The 14,437-nt window shown below is 41.8% G+C and overlaps 2 long non-coding RNA genes across 2 annotated transcripts in view; both read right to left on the bottom strand.

The window, feature by feature from the left end:
* Window positions 1-14,437, bottom strand: part of LOC308584538 — a 550,410-nt gene that overhangs the window by 454,893 nt on the left and 81,080 nt on the right. The gene's annotated exons all lie outside the window — the stretch shown is intronic.
* Window positions 4,575-7,774, bottom strand: LOC308583848. The gene is made up of 3 exons (XR_014006460.1): window positions 7,709-7,774; window positions 5,526-5,636; window positions 4,575-4,959 (listed from the first exon to the last, which is right to left on the bottom strand). It is a non-coding gene; the product is annotated as an uncharacterized lncRNA (long non-coding RNA).

Genomic DNA, 14,437 nt, shown 5'->3' with positions numbered 1-14,437 from the left:
TGACATCACAGGAGTGTCATGAAAGCCCTGTGCTGTGTCCAGAGGTGAAGAAAAGCTCTTCTGTCTCAACAGTAAAAGCCCTTTTCACTTCAGCGTTCTTGTTGGCAGCACAGTGGCCACGGCCAGAAGCTGGAAGTCCATCAACTGTGGGATACATCTCAAAAAATTCAGCTGCGACAGCAAAGGCTGCAGGGAAGCCAACCAGCTAAATTAAGCCCAGTCAAGAGTTGATATGGTGGGTATTGGTTGAGGGCTCACACTCCAGCAAGGAGCCCACTGACAAGAGCAGGCATCCCTGCTGGTTTGCTTCTACTGCACTGACCTTCCCCCCCCCTCACTGCTCCCCCCCCCTCTCTCCTGGTAAGCAACATTGACCCCGCCTGCCATGAAACTAGTGCAGCAGCGGAGATGGAGACAATTTTGGGCTGGAACCTCCCAGAGACCTACTCCTCAATGAGAAAGGAAAGAAATTAAGAAAGAGACCAACAAAAGAGAAGGGAAAGTGCAGGTATAAACAACAACAAGAAGATCTGCAGAAGGGACATGGAAGAGATTTAAGAGCCTCGGACATAAGATTACCAGGTTGATGGACTAGATGGAATGGACAGTAAGGACTGACATGACCCGAGACCAGGAAGAAGAGACGTTGGATGAAGACTGGAAGAAAATTTATAAAGAAAAATTTTTATTTAGGGAATTAGCCTAAAATTAATGAATATTAGGGAAAATGTTGGAATGAAACTATATGGCTTTAGTAGAAATGATATAAGGAGTCATGTATAAATGAGTATTAAGTTTCAAGCTCTAAGGTATTTTACGGTAAGATAAGGTTAAATAAATCAAGGCAATTTGAATAACAGAATATGGGGAAAGATGGAAAGGATTTGCTGAGTTAATTAATAGGTTAAATTGTTAAGATAAATTATTCAATAAAAATTGAGAAAGATGGAAAGAATTTGCTGAAATAACTAATTAAACTAGAATACAAAAAGGGAGGTGTGAGGAGGTCAATGAAACAAGCAAATGGAAGTTAAAGATATGTAATATGGGATTTGTGGTTTTTTTCCTTTCTTTTTGTGGTATTGTTGTATTGGTTTTTATGTTTTGTTTTGTTTTTCTTCTTTTTATGTATTGTAGTGTTGTTTCCTATTTTTTCTTCTTTTCTGTAATCCTGAAACTCTTAATAAATATTATTTTTTTTAAAAAAGAAAGAAACTAGTGCAGCAGCTCTGCCCCATCCAGTGAGCTGCATCTGCAAACTACTAGAAAGGATGCTATTGGAAAGGCATACTGTATAAGCTAAACTCTTTCCATTTTGAAGATGCCTATTGCAAGATGCCTCTTGGGAGTCCCATGGACTGCAAGAAAATCAAACCTATCCATTCTGAAGGAAATCAGCCCTAAGTGCTCACTGGAAGGACAGATCCTGAAGCTGAGGCTCCAATACTTGGGCCACCTCATGAGAAGAGAAGACTCCCTGGAAAAGACCCTGATGTTGGGAAAGATGGAGGGCACAAGAAGAAGGGGGCAACAGAGGACGAGGTGGTTGGACAGTGTTTTCAAAGCTACCAGCATGAGTTTGACCAAACTGCGGGAGGCAGTGGAAAACAGGAGTGCCTGGCGTGCTCTGGTCCATGGGGTCACGAAGAGTCAAACATGACTAAACGACTAAACAACAAATTGCAATGTACCTGAAGGCTACTGGTGTAATTCAGTAGACATACCAGGGGTGCCAACTTCAATAAAATATTGGGGGGGTAATCCCCCCACATAATTGATCACGAAACATGGCACATGAGTACCATTTGCTCATCAACTGGGGGGTGGGGCTCAGCCCCCTAAAATATTATATGGGAACACGAAGGGACTTCGCCCCCTAGAAGTTGGTTCCTATGACCCATACCAAAATGCCAACCAATCCCTGTCTGTGCTGCATTATTATTAGAGAGGGTAGCCTTGCATGTAATATATTCCAAGATCACCTTTTTCTGCAAGCATAGCATACCAGCTAAGAATGCTGCCGTATTAAATATTTACATATAGAAATTCCATAGATGTGCCTCTGTAGACCACATGGCTAATTCAGTCAGCGTTTGCTCTCCCTTATCTGCACTGCATCTCACAGTGCTGCGCCCTTCTATGTAAAGCCAACACAAGAGAAATCACAGTTCTTCAATCAAATATAAAAACTACAGAAGATAAAGTGGGGGAGGGGCCTCACAATTATGAGATGAAGAGATCACTGTCTCATTTATTTGCTGATGAAATAACATATTTCAACTTGGAACATATTTTCTAAGATATTAGCAATATTAAAGCCAAATATTTAATATATAACCTACTCATATTACTCATTATTTCTTTATATGATCCCACTCATCTTGAATCTATTAAAAGCTGTTAGCATTTTAACATCCAACTTCATCAGCTACAGGGCTGGGAGAGATTTCAAGCAAAACATGGAAATGTTGAAACGATTGCCTTCCGATCTTATCTAGCTTTTGCACTGATTAACCCTGAATTAGGAGATGGAGTGGGATTATCAGAGATCACTGCCTAAAAGGCTGCTTTGGCATAGGATGTTGCAGGAAGAAATTGCTAATTTTGAATTGTTTTTCATCAACAGCTTCTCTCCCTCTTTTTAAATCCATTCCTTCTTCTAAGGAACATTGGGTTTTCTCCCCCATTTTATTTTCACAACATCCATTTGAGGTCGTTTGGGATAATAAGGTCTCACTGACTCATACTAGCTACTACTTTCCTCAAGAGTTCATCTGTAAAACCTGTTAATCAAATGATTTAAAAGTCCGCTTAACTTCAATGGGCAGGTGAGGTTGCCCACGTCCAAGATCTGGCAGCCGACCTGAGAAAGATTGCCTGCCTACCTGTGGAATGGCCAATGCATTCATCGTGGACATGATGGCTTGATGTATATTTTATAATTCCTCATGGTAATCCCATCTGATCCCTACAGTCCATGAGCAGCCTGTGATCCCTGCAACTTCTGAGGAATGTGTGGGGCAGGGCTCTTTTGCGTTCTTTTTTATTCAAGGACCACAGTGTGGGTGCCAAGCAGACCTCTCTGGAGAAGGCAAATATACAATTGGGTAGCTGCCATAAACAAGACCCTCTCCTTAGTAGGCACCAACATCACCAAAGTTGGGTTCTGGAGATTATCATAGGGTCCAGCCAGGTATATATGGAAGGAGAAGAATCTTTCCATAAACCAATTCGGGCTTTGAAGATTAACAGTAGAGATAATAATCCAGCAGAGATGTTACAGCAAAGAAGGAAATTGACTAGAACCAAACCACTGGCTACACAAAATTGAAGAGCCAGTGTGTTGTAGTAGTTAGAGGGTTGGACTAAGAGGGGGAAACCAGGGTTCAAATCCCCCTCAACCACAGCTACCTCACAGGGTTGTTGTGAGGATTAAATACAGAGGAGAACCATGTAAACTACTTTGAGCTCCTTGGAGAAAAAGGTGGGATATAAATGTACAGTGGTACCTCGGGTTACATATGCTTCAGGTTACATACACTTCAGGTTACAGACTCCGCTAACCCAAAAATAGTGCTTCAGGTTAAGAACTTTGCTTCAGGATGAGAACAGAAATCGTGCTCCGGTGGCGCGGCAGCAGCAGGAGGCCCCATTAGCTAAAGTGGTGCTTCAGGTTAAAAACAGTTTCAGGTTAAGTACGGACCTCCAGAACGAATTAAGTACTTAACCCGAGGTACCACTGTAATGCTTAAATTAATTAATTCAAAGCGCATTTGCAGTATCCCCTTCCAGCTTATAGGAAGATTATTCATTAATTCGTTTATTTCTTTGTATCCTATCCATCTTAGCTCAGTTGTCTAGAGCGTGGTGCTGATGATGCCACGGTTGCAGGTTCTGTCCCCGCATGGGTCAGCTGCATGCTGCTTCATTGCAGGGGGTTGATCCAGATAATCCTCAGGGTCCCTTCTGACTCTACAATCCGATGATGCTAAAATTCCCAAAAGCTCAGAAGAGCAGTTATATACGATGTTCTTCTCAAGCTTCTTTGTGAGGTGGGATTTGCTCAAGGGCACAGACAATGCTGCAAGGCTGAGAAAGGCTTTCATTGCCCATCTCCCTGGCCCAGTTCCGAAATTCAGACAAGCTTTAGTTGTGGCAAACAGTGTAAAATCAAAGTGAACCTTCCCTCCCCCCCTCCAAGGGACATGGCAGAGGGAAAGCTGACTGACGTGCATCGCAGGCAATGGAAGTGTAATCCTGCCTAGTGAGAAGCACATGTGGGGCCACAGGGGACTGCGGGCGAAGGCTAACGCCGAGAGATCTCTGTTTGCCGTAAGCATTTCTTTAACATATACTATGATAATTCAGAGGAAAATCTTATCCCAGAACATTCTACCAAGGGTGCACAGTATGTTCAATAAATGTTGATGTATGTACATTAGTTATAACATAGCTCAAGGCAATGTATTCTTAAATGAGGTGTCTCTATCAATCTTGTATCCCCACCCCCCACCCCAGCACACTGAACGCAAGCTGCTGCAAAGGCTGTTCTGCTCCAATAAATGCTGAAGCCATTTGCACAGGAGCAAAGCAATGCATTTATTAACCAAGATTAACATCGTCCAAGTTTCCAGGGTTAGGAATTCAATTGAAAAATAAATGCCTCTTTGCATTACATTAGCACATTTTGCGATGAGCATCATGAACCAGTCGAAGCCCCCACCCCATCCCCAATGCTCCAGGTCACTGGGTTGTGTCCCTCTTAAACAATAGGCAATTGACTTTTGAGAGCAAATGACTTGTAAGTTCCATTTTCAAAACTGCCAGGGAGATTTCCTGAGAGGGTCGTGTTGTTGCAAGGCTTTAGCATGAGACCCAATCTTGACAGACGCATCAGCGGTCCGAAATTTCAATCAGATGATTTCATAGACAGAACCAGAACCTAGGGAACTCTGGGTTCTGGAGAAAAACAGCAGCCACAATTCAGCATTGTGTACAGCATAGATAAGCCCCTTGTATCTATAGCTTTAAACTCATTGCTTTCAAGCAGACATAAGTGTGCCTATGCTGGATTCAGCCAGTAAAACATCATATACCTACATTGGCTCACAGTACATTTCCAAGCACAATTGTTGGTGCTGACCATTAAAGCCCCAAATGGCCTTGGCCCTGTACACCTGAAGGAGCGGCTCCACACCCATCACCTGGACACTGAGGTCTACCTCCAAGGGCCTTCTGGCAGTTTCTTCACTGCGAGACATTGAAGCTACAGAGAACCACCCAGAGGGCCTTCTCAGTAGTGGCGCCCACACTGTGGAATGCCCTCCCATCAGATGTCAAAGAGATACAACTTTTAGAAGACATCTGAAGGCAGCCCCATAGAGGGAAGTTTTTAATGTTTAATGTTTTGTTATGTTTTTGTATATGCTGGAAGCAACCTAGTCAGATTGGCCGGGTACAAGTAATATTTTTTATTGATTATTATTATATCCAATGTCATTTCTGGTCAAGAGGTCTTTAGATACTCCAAACTAACTGAAGCTTCTTTCAAGCATGAACCAAGCAGCAAAGCAGTGGCTGGATAGATCCACTTGAATCTCAGGACAACACAGTCAGACTCGAACAAACATTATTTCCTTCAGAAAAAAATGCATATATTAACATAGAAAATAACTGTTTGGGCTACAATCCTATGATCAGTCCTATGATACATTCCTATGATCTGGAAGTAAGCCCTGTTGAACATAAGGGGCTGACTTCAGACTAAACAAGCATAGGATTGCACTGTGAAAAGAACACAAACTCTCAAGTTGTGACAAATTAAGTCTGTAGCCTTTTAGCCTGCAGAGCCGAATTGTGTGCATTTGTATAGTGGAACCACAGATACCCCCTCTTTTGGGGGGAGAGCATTATTATTATTATTATTATTATTATTATTATTATTATTATTATTATTATTATACTGCCCTATACTCGGAGGTCTCAGGGTTCACAGAGTGGGACAGGCTTTGACCCACAATGCACATTTCACACCCACCCATCCCTCTCCCCAAATTAGAAGCTAGGGGAGGCACAGATAAATTGTGAGTTGTAAACTCCCTCAGCCGATCTGGAAGTTACAGAAAAGGCAACAGACCCATCCTTCTTCACCGGACCAGGAGACTCACAGGCCAGGAAGTCATAATTATACAAAATTGGGATGAATGAACAGATATTAATTATAACATAGGAAGTTTCCCAGACAGGAAAAGGCAATTAGAGTCAGGATCCTAGACATATTGGCAATTGCTCTCTAGATAGCCAGGCAGTGGCTCCTACAGACAGAACAGCCTAGAGCAGTGTTTCTCAAACTTGGTTCTCCAGCTATTGTTGGACTACAACTCCCATCATCCCTAGCTGGCAGGTCCAGTGGTCAGGGATGATGGGAACTGTAGTTCAACAACAGATGGCAACCCACGTTTGAGAAATAATGGCCTAGAGGCTTGCCTTGGAGAGGCATGACTTTAGAGTTGCTGTGTCCCTTCATGAGGCTCAGGACCTGAGATCTGATATCCACCAGCCAAACGATTTCTCCTTCCCGTTGCCTCAGTGTTTTGCCTTTTCACTTCATGTAGTTCTTTGAAGACTGTGATATAGTTACCCACTCACAGGGCTAGTGTGCATGTTGACCCAGAGATTGTTTGTATTTCAGAGACTAGTGTGCAAACCAAGGGGCAAACGATGTTGACCGTAGAAAGGTTAGTCCCTCCATCCATTAAATGTAGATGGGATACTGCTTTTCATGGGAATGTGCAGGACCAATACACAAAGACTAAACTGCAGTGTGGGACTACATCATTCACCAGTGATGTAGACCAGTGTGACCATTATTGTTATTAATATTATTAATATTAATAAAGTTTCCAACATTGTGTAAGTCCCAGAGCAAACTTTAAATCAAGTCTCCCATCAAGGACTTGGAACACAACCAAGCAAGCTGCAGAAGGGCTTGAGAGTAGGAACGGAAATGAAGAATTAGACTTCAGACTAATTCCATTCATGCAAAAGGAAGTTGTAAATATAATTCACCACAATATGTTTCATTCCTCCTCAGTTCAGGTCTCCTAATTTACAGAGGACACTCCTCTGACTGAAGGATTCCTCTGTTTGAAGGGCTGTGTGGCCGAAATCCAATGTAAAGATAAAGAGCTTTGTAAATGGTTGTGGCGATTTAGCATTTGGTAGGAGGAAAAGAGACTTAAGGAACAGGCACAAGCCTCATTATGAAGAATTCCCTCCCCAGTTCCCCTAGAACGATTCACAATCTGGGCAGAAAATGGTGACTGATAGCTGATGGCCACTGAGTGGATCTCAGCTACCTCCTGAGGCACCAGAATTAAGTTTTAAAACGTTAAGGATAGAAAGACTACCACTATAACTGCTGCTGCTGCTGCTGCTGCTGCTGCCACCACTACCACCTCTATGGTAGGCCCCATCCCTACAAATGTTTGAGGAATTTCTTTCCAGAAAGGACACTCCCTTGGTTTCAGAAACCCTGCATTTCACTCCACCAGCTTCCAATTCCAACTTTCGGCTCAGCTCAGCAGACACAAAAACTTGCCCTGTTTTCCTCGGTGAAATGCTGGTGGCTATGTGCTCTTTCTCAGCCTCACTTGCCTCACAGTGTTGTCTTGAGGATAAAGCAAGGAAAAACCCAGTGCATACCAACCTCAGCAACTTGGATACAAATGCGATGAAAAATACTTCCATTCACAGCCAGTGGGTGCCTTCTCCCTTATCCTGTGATTATAAAGCCACACAGTATACTTGAACTATAACATGCAAACATGCAAACATGGCCCTCGGTTCTTAGGATTCTTCTGCCACAAAAGCTCCACTATTTGGAAAATGAACGACTCCATTGTGAGCTGCTGTATAATGAGGTGACCAGCAGCTGCTTCCACCCATGTGAAAAATGACTCAGCTGAGTTTCACTGATGTATATAAATGTCTGGGGTGGGACAACGAGACTCAGTTAAAGATCATTCTCACTTTCATGAACACTCTCTCTCTCTCTCTCTCTCTCTCTCTCTCTCTCACACACACACACACACACACACACACACACATCACTGATAGCCTGCTGTCTCTCTCCAGCTGCCCCAAAATAGTATGTCCTGAAAATATTTCCGATGGTCCATGTTCTGGAAAATGCTAAGAAGTATAGTCAAAGGACACTATGGAAAGAGAAGTCAGTGCTGGAAATTGGTGGCCCTCTGTGTAGTTTTGTGGGATTCCTCATCCATCTTTTCCAGATATGTGAAGAGAGGCCTGCTTAAACTCCTCTGCGGTGCTCGTTTTAAAAAGAAACTAGGTGTCAATCAATTTCAACATACCTCAAAATGAACCTGTTCCAGTTCATGCTTCTCCCTTTACAAAATGAACCAGTTTTGTTCCTATTCAGTTCACTCACACCACCTTCGGTAAAGTTTCTCAGCATTCGGAATGTTACAAGCCGCTGTGCTAAAGTGCAAAGCATATTTAAGAAGACAAAGGAAACATTTTTATAAAAAAACACACGGTGAAATGTAAATTGTTTATTTCCCCCCAGCAACTATCTTTAAGTTTAAAGAGTGAAAAATACATGAAGGGGAAAGAACTTGAAGATGAAAGTTCTACCCCAAAATGAACTTAATTCATATTCCGTTCACCTGGCAATTATGGGAACTACTTTCAGGAGTAGGTAAGATATTTCAGTGAACTTTGTTGAACCAAAATAGTTTATTCCAAAGCTTTGTCTTGTTCTCAGTCCGCATGTTCTCAGTCCAAAGGGTTGTCCAGTACAAATCCAGTTTAAACGTCAAGAACGCTAAGAAGGTAAGGTTTCAGAAGTTAAGTACCTGGACAGATGAATGAGTAGCAGTCACCTGGTCACAGTTTACCCTACTTTGGAGAGATACATTGCATTTCTATTTAAATTAAAGTACAGTGGTACCTCGGGTTACATACGCTTCAGGCTACAGACTCCACTAACCCAGAAATAGTACCTCAGGTTAAGAACTTTGCTTCAGGATGAGAACAGAAATCGTGCTCCGGTGGCGCAGCAGCAGCAGGAGACCCCATTAGCTAAAGTGGTGCTTCAGGTTAAGAACGGACCTCCGGAACAAATTAAGTACTTAACCTGAGGTACCACTGTAGTTATTTCTAAATCAGCATCCATATCTAAATCTCAGATGTCTCTGGCTCACAAATTGAGCTCATCGGGGGGGGGGGGGGCTATAAGTATACTATAAACACATTAGACATCAGGCAGGTACCATCCCTGCTCAGATTTGGCCTATTGAAATCAATGAAGTTAGCCACATACATTAACATTACCAGTGGGTCTGCACAGATCATGCCCAGCTCTAAAGATTTTTAAATATATAATAAATTTATGATTTTTAAAAGGTTTTTCGTTATTAAAAAAAACCTGAATGGCATTTCTTCTCTTTTATGGTATTTGCATGCTGTTTGTGATGTTTTCTTTCTGGGCTGTTTTCTGAAGAGAAATAACCAAATGTAAAAACATCAATCAATCTCCCCCCTTTCCCTGTGCCCATTTCTTAAAATGGGAAATTTTGGAAATGGAAGTTCCCAAATCTGGTTCGTTTTTGCTTGTTGTGTGGGCTTTGTGGGTTTTTGGCTCAGAGCCACATTTCTGAAATTCTTTGAAGGATAAAGCAAGTTCAAAAAAATATACATGTGACATGGTTTCATACAATAAACAAAAAGTGGCCACCAAGTACATTGGAAAAGAAATTACCAGGAAATACAAAAAAGATTTGTTGACTTGGCAGGTGACCTGTGTACACTGAGATTACAGAAAAAAGAGAAAAGCCTTTTCATTTACTCTTAATATAGCATCCTCATCCTGTTGCTTTGGCACTGACATAGATTAATACTTTGTTTTCCTCTCAGGAGCTGGGTTAAATCCTGCTTAGTCTTTGTGAGAAATGGACTTTTTTTTATATACCATTCTCGCTTACCAGTTTGATGCATGTGTGTGTGTGTGTGTGTGTGTGTGTGTGTGTGTGTGTATTCCAAAAGTGCAGCAGGAGTTCTAAAGCCGTCATACAATATTTTTTGAATATTCTTTGGTATGCGAACAATGTGTTTCAAAGGCCTTATTCGCTTTCCCGAGGGAATGATGTAGGCCGTGTCTATTTCCTTCTTTATGGATGCTTTTAGAAACAACAACCACGATTTGAATGAGGATGACTAAATGCAAAAGATGACATGTCTTTTGTACTTTCATAGTAGCGTTAGAAGAAAAACAATAAGTGGAAGCAATCACTCCTTCTCGTCTGCTTCTCGTTTGAAGGCTGGGGCCAGGCGATCCTTGGTTTTCAACACTGTGATATATCACCAGCTAAACATTGCGTGGCACAGAAAGAATGTAGTTGGTCAAGGGCGGCATGGACTCAAAAAGGTTGGAAACCTCTGGCCTAGGATAAACTTGTGGTACCAGCATGCTCTACTAACAGTTACAGAACTTGAACTTGATACACGTTCTTTCCAACAACTGAAGCCTTAGTGATTGGTCTGAGATGTAGAAAGTGTAGCTGACAGCTGAGGCTCCATTCTTTCCATTTTTCAAGTATATATTGCTTTTCCTAAGAGCACGGGCTCATCATCATCCAGTAGATTGACTGAAGTTGTGCAATTAATGAGTTGCATTCACTGCCAGTTTATACAGCTGGGTTCCTGTTATACATTTGCTCAAGTGCTCAAGTTAATGGTTTTTAGCTAATGCACCCTTGGAGAAGGAAAAATGGGGGCCTGTTTCAGACTGACTGCACAGTCAGGTTTTAGATATGGGAAACCCATTCCTTCACCATAAGGATGGACAAATCAATTTTGGTTTCTCTTGGTTACTCATTTTTCTAATCAAGTTCAGTCGACCACATTTCTGCATCAGTTTGTGATTTTAAAAATAAATAAATGCCTTCATGAAAATGCACAAGTTTTTTACTGCACATTTCCCCTAATGTACACATTTTGAATCTGATTCTCCCCAATATACAAATTGTTTCAAGATTTCCCCCTAATATAATCACTTTTTTCAGCAACAGATGCATTTATTTATTTATTTGCATACATCCCTTTAATAAATACACTTCTGTACTAAGCTGCAAATTTCAGATAAGTGCAGATTTCAGAGGATAGCTGTGTTTCAGGTCATGGATCATTTCAAGAGGTGTGAATTAGTTACCTGAAGCAACCTGAAGCAATTTTCTCCTTCAGGCTTAGTCACTAACGCACTGCCGTCATCTGTTGCATTACGTCTATAGGGGTTCCAATTAGCTGGTTCTACCCGCTCTGGAGGTGATGTGCTGAGAAACATAGTCTACTGTTGATGGGAAGAAGGAGAAACAACAACAACCTGAAGATTTAAAACAAACATAGTATTGTGTTATAGCAAGATACAACCACTTAATGCCATCACCAACTGCCACATTCAGGTTGAATGAACAATACAAGACAACACCCAAAACCCAGTGAGTTCAGTTGACTCTTAGCTTTGCAGTTTTTAATGGCTGATTCCACCACCAGAATTACCCCTCCTTATCCAATGTTCCCATAGACTGTGTGCTTTAAAAAGAAATAAACTAAGACACAAACATTTAATTCATATATATTTTCATCTTTCCCTAAAGATCAGGAGAGTAGATTTGCAAAATTGTTGTATTTCACGGGTGCATATCATTCAACATATGAGCCACTTTATTTAAATCCACGAAGGTTACAGTCCTAAGGCTCAAAGGGCTGTTGACAGTGCTTTGCTCATTGCCCTGCTGGACTGCCCTAGAGGAGCACCAGTTTTTTCTTTCTCCAGAGGCTCCCCTTCCCCACATTTCTTTTGCACACAATTTCCTTCCTATTCAAACTAATAAACAGGATTGAATCACCTCAGTGTCAAGTGTGATTTCCTCCCTGGTTTGTGGGAACTAAGAAGGTGTTGGAGTCTTCAGATCCATCTGACTTCTGGTCCTCCTCTGACACAAACACACCCCTTTTAGACCCTACCAGTATCAGAGCTCTGTGGTAGTTGCCACAGGGGTGGGAGGAACCTGACATCAGATCTACCTCTCTGAGGTCAGAGCTCTCTTCTGGTCTCAGAGCATTCCTGGAGATGCGCTCCCAGGAATTGGAGGCTCACAGAGACTTTGGACAACTCTTTCTAAGTATTGTTTTCATCATGTGCATTCTGTACTTCAGTGCTGGAATTTTGCTCAGGAGAAAACAAATAGCACTCTTCTAAAAAGAATACAGAAAGCCATGGGTTATAGAAGATCAGAATAATATCATCAGGGGGAAAGTATTAATGAGTCATCTGTTTCCGTGAATTACCCAAGCGTTCGCTGAAAGTGGAACACTTTCAACAACAAAAATCCACATAAGGCAGGCTTCAGAAATAAATGAGGGTTATGCAAGACTGGCAGGAAATAAGCTGATGAATCCTCTAAAATAATATTGCAACATATTTTGGCTCTCACTTATTGGTTGCTGTAGGATTTTCTCCTGAGTGAGCAACTGCTGAACCCCAGGCAGCTCCACACCATGGCTGACTTTTTAAAAGGTGTGTGTGTGTGTGTGCGCGCTGGGGTGTCTTATGAACATATTTGTCAGGAAGGAGAGCTGTTGGCTAAAGGCTAGCAGTGAAAACACACACATACACACACACACACACCACTATTCCCCTGTTGCTTCAAACCAAACATACTTGCAACTGGGATGTGAATTCTGCATGCCTGATCTGAATCTGAATCCCCACCACCACCTCTCTTCTGAGCATTTAAATTTCACTCTAAAATAAAGAGTTACTTGTCATGCAAGAAACAGAAGTCCAAGGGAACTAGTTAAAGTGCAATGAAATGTGTAGAAAAACTCCTAATGCATATTTAATTAGATCCTCCCTCCCATTCCCAGTGTGGCTTCATCCATGCCCTTCAACATTTCTTTGAGGAAAATAGAGATATACCCTCCAGCATTCCTCCGATGAAAGTAGGAATGTCCAATGCTATTTTTCTTGATAAAGAGGTGCCAGAACTCACCATGAACACCTCCCTTGTTCTCCTATAATGGCAATGGTGTCCACCTGAGAGGTACCAAAGGTGTGTTCCAGTGAGTTCTGGCTGGGGGGGGGAGCCCTGGGGATGTCCTATTCCATGCGCTCCAACATTTCTCCAATGAAACTTAGGGACATCCTAAGGAAAAGCAGCATATTCCAGGATCAAATTAGAAACCAGGAGCTTCCGTAAATCCAGGACTGTCCCTGGAAAATAGGGACACTTAGAGAATCTGGCTTCATTACTTGCATATAGAATTAATCATTCCCAAAATAGTAGGTTACAAAATAGCACACAAGCTTTTCAGTTCTCCAGAACTCTTCATCAGGCTAGATAGGTTGGGGGAGGGGAAAAGTTGGCTGATGCTGCAGCCATAGAGTCGACATTTAGTCACAGTCTTGCAATGGAATGTGGCACGAGGTAGCAAACATTCAATTTATTTATTACATATTATTTAAATTTACAGGCTACCCTGTACCATAAAGCAATAGATTAAAGCTTAATTAAAACATCAGGCTAAACCAAGAAAATAATTGTGATTCCACAGCAGGTTTCCTTTGTATAAACAGTACATCTTAAAGCTGAGTTGGCCTATTAAATTGAAAAAGAAATCCATGCTAGGGCTTTGGGTGAGGCCAACTCAAACATTACAAAATAGTGTGCGAGCTTTTGAGTTCTACAGAACTCTTCTTCAGGAGAATAGAGGAAAATAGTTGACTGGTGCTGAAGCCATGGAGCTGGTCACATTTCTTGAGAGGAAACGTGTAACTATGAGGTCGAAAAACGAAACAAAGGAAATGGAAAGATTTATGGGAACTTGTGTCCATTTGATGATATAACAGTGGACGATGGGTTTGGGGCGAATTGTAGCTGAATCTTATTAGTAACAGTACCACCAACCGAGCTTCCATTGGAATTTGCTAAATCAATCATTCCATTATGTCTGATGTTGTTTTTTGAGTTCCAGGAAGAACACTGCAAATCATTTGAATACCCCCAGTGCTGCCCAGTTATATTGGTTGCTCATATTCACTATTAATCATACTGTTCTGCACAGCTGGAGCCAGAGTTTATGATCTGCTGAACTGCAAATCCACTTAATTACTAGCTTCGGGGGGGGAGGGGGTAGCACAAACCTTTCACTATATTGTAGAAGGGCACTAAGAATGGCTAATGGTTGAGGGCCTGATTGCAGTTAATGGTGCTGCGTTTGAAGTTTGCAATTTCCTCTGTGAGAGTTTATTCAGGCAGCCATCCTGAAGTCATGGTGGACATGGCGGGGTGGCCAATCCTAATCCTAGTCTGAGTAGACCCATTGAAATTCATAGACTTGACTAATTTAGATG

The sequence above is a fragment of the Podarcis bocagei genome (assembly GCF_964188305.1).
Source record: "Podarcis bocagei genome assembly, chromosome: 3".
NCBI lineage: Eukaryota > Metazoa > Chordata > Lepidosauria > Squamata > Lacertidae > Podarcis > Podarcis bocagei.
Note: the sequence above shows the minus strand (reverse complement) of the source record. Positions and strands in the feature narration are given on the sequence as shown.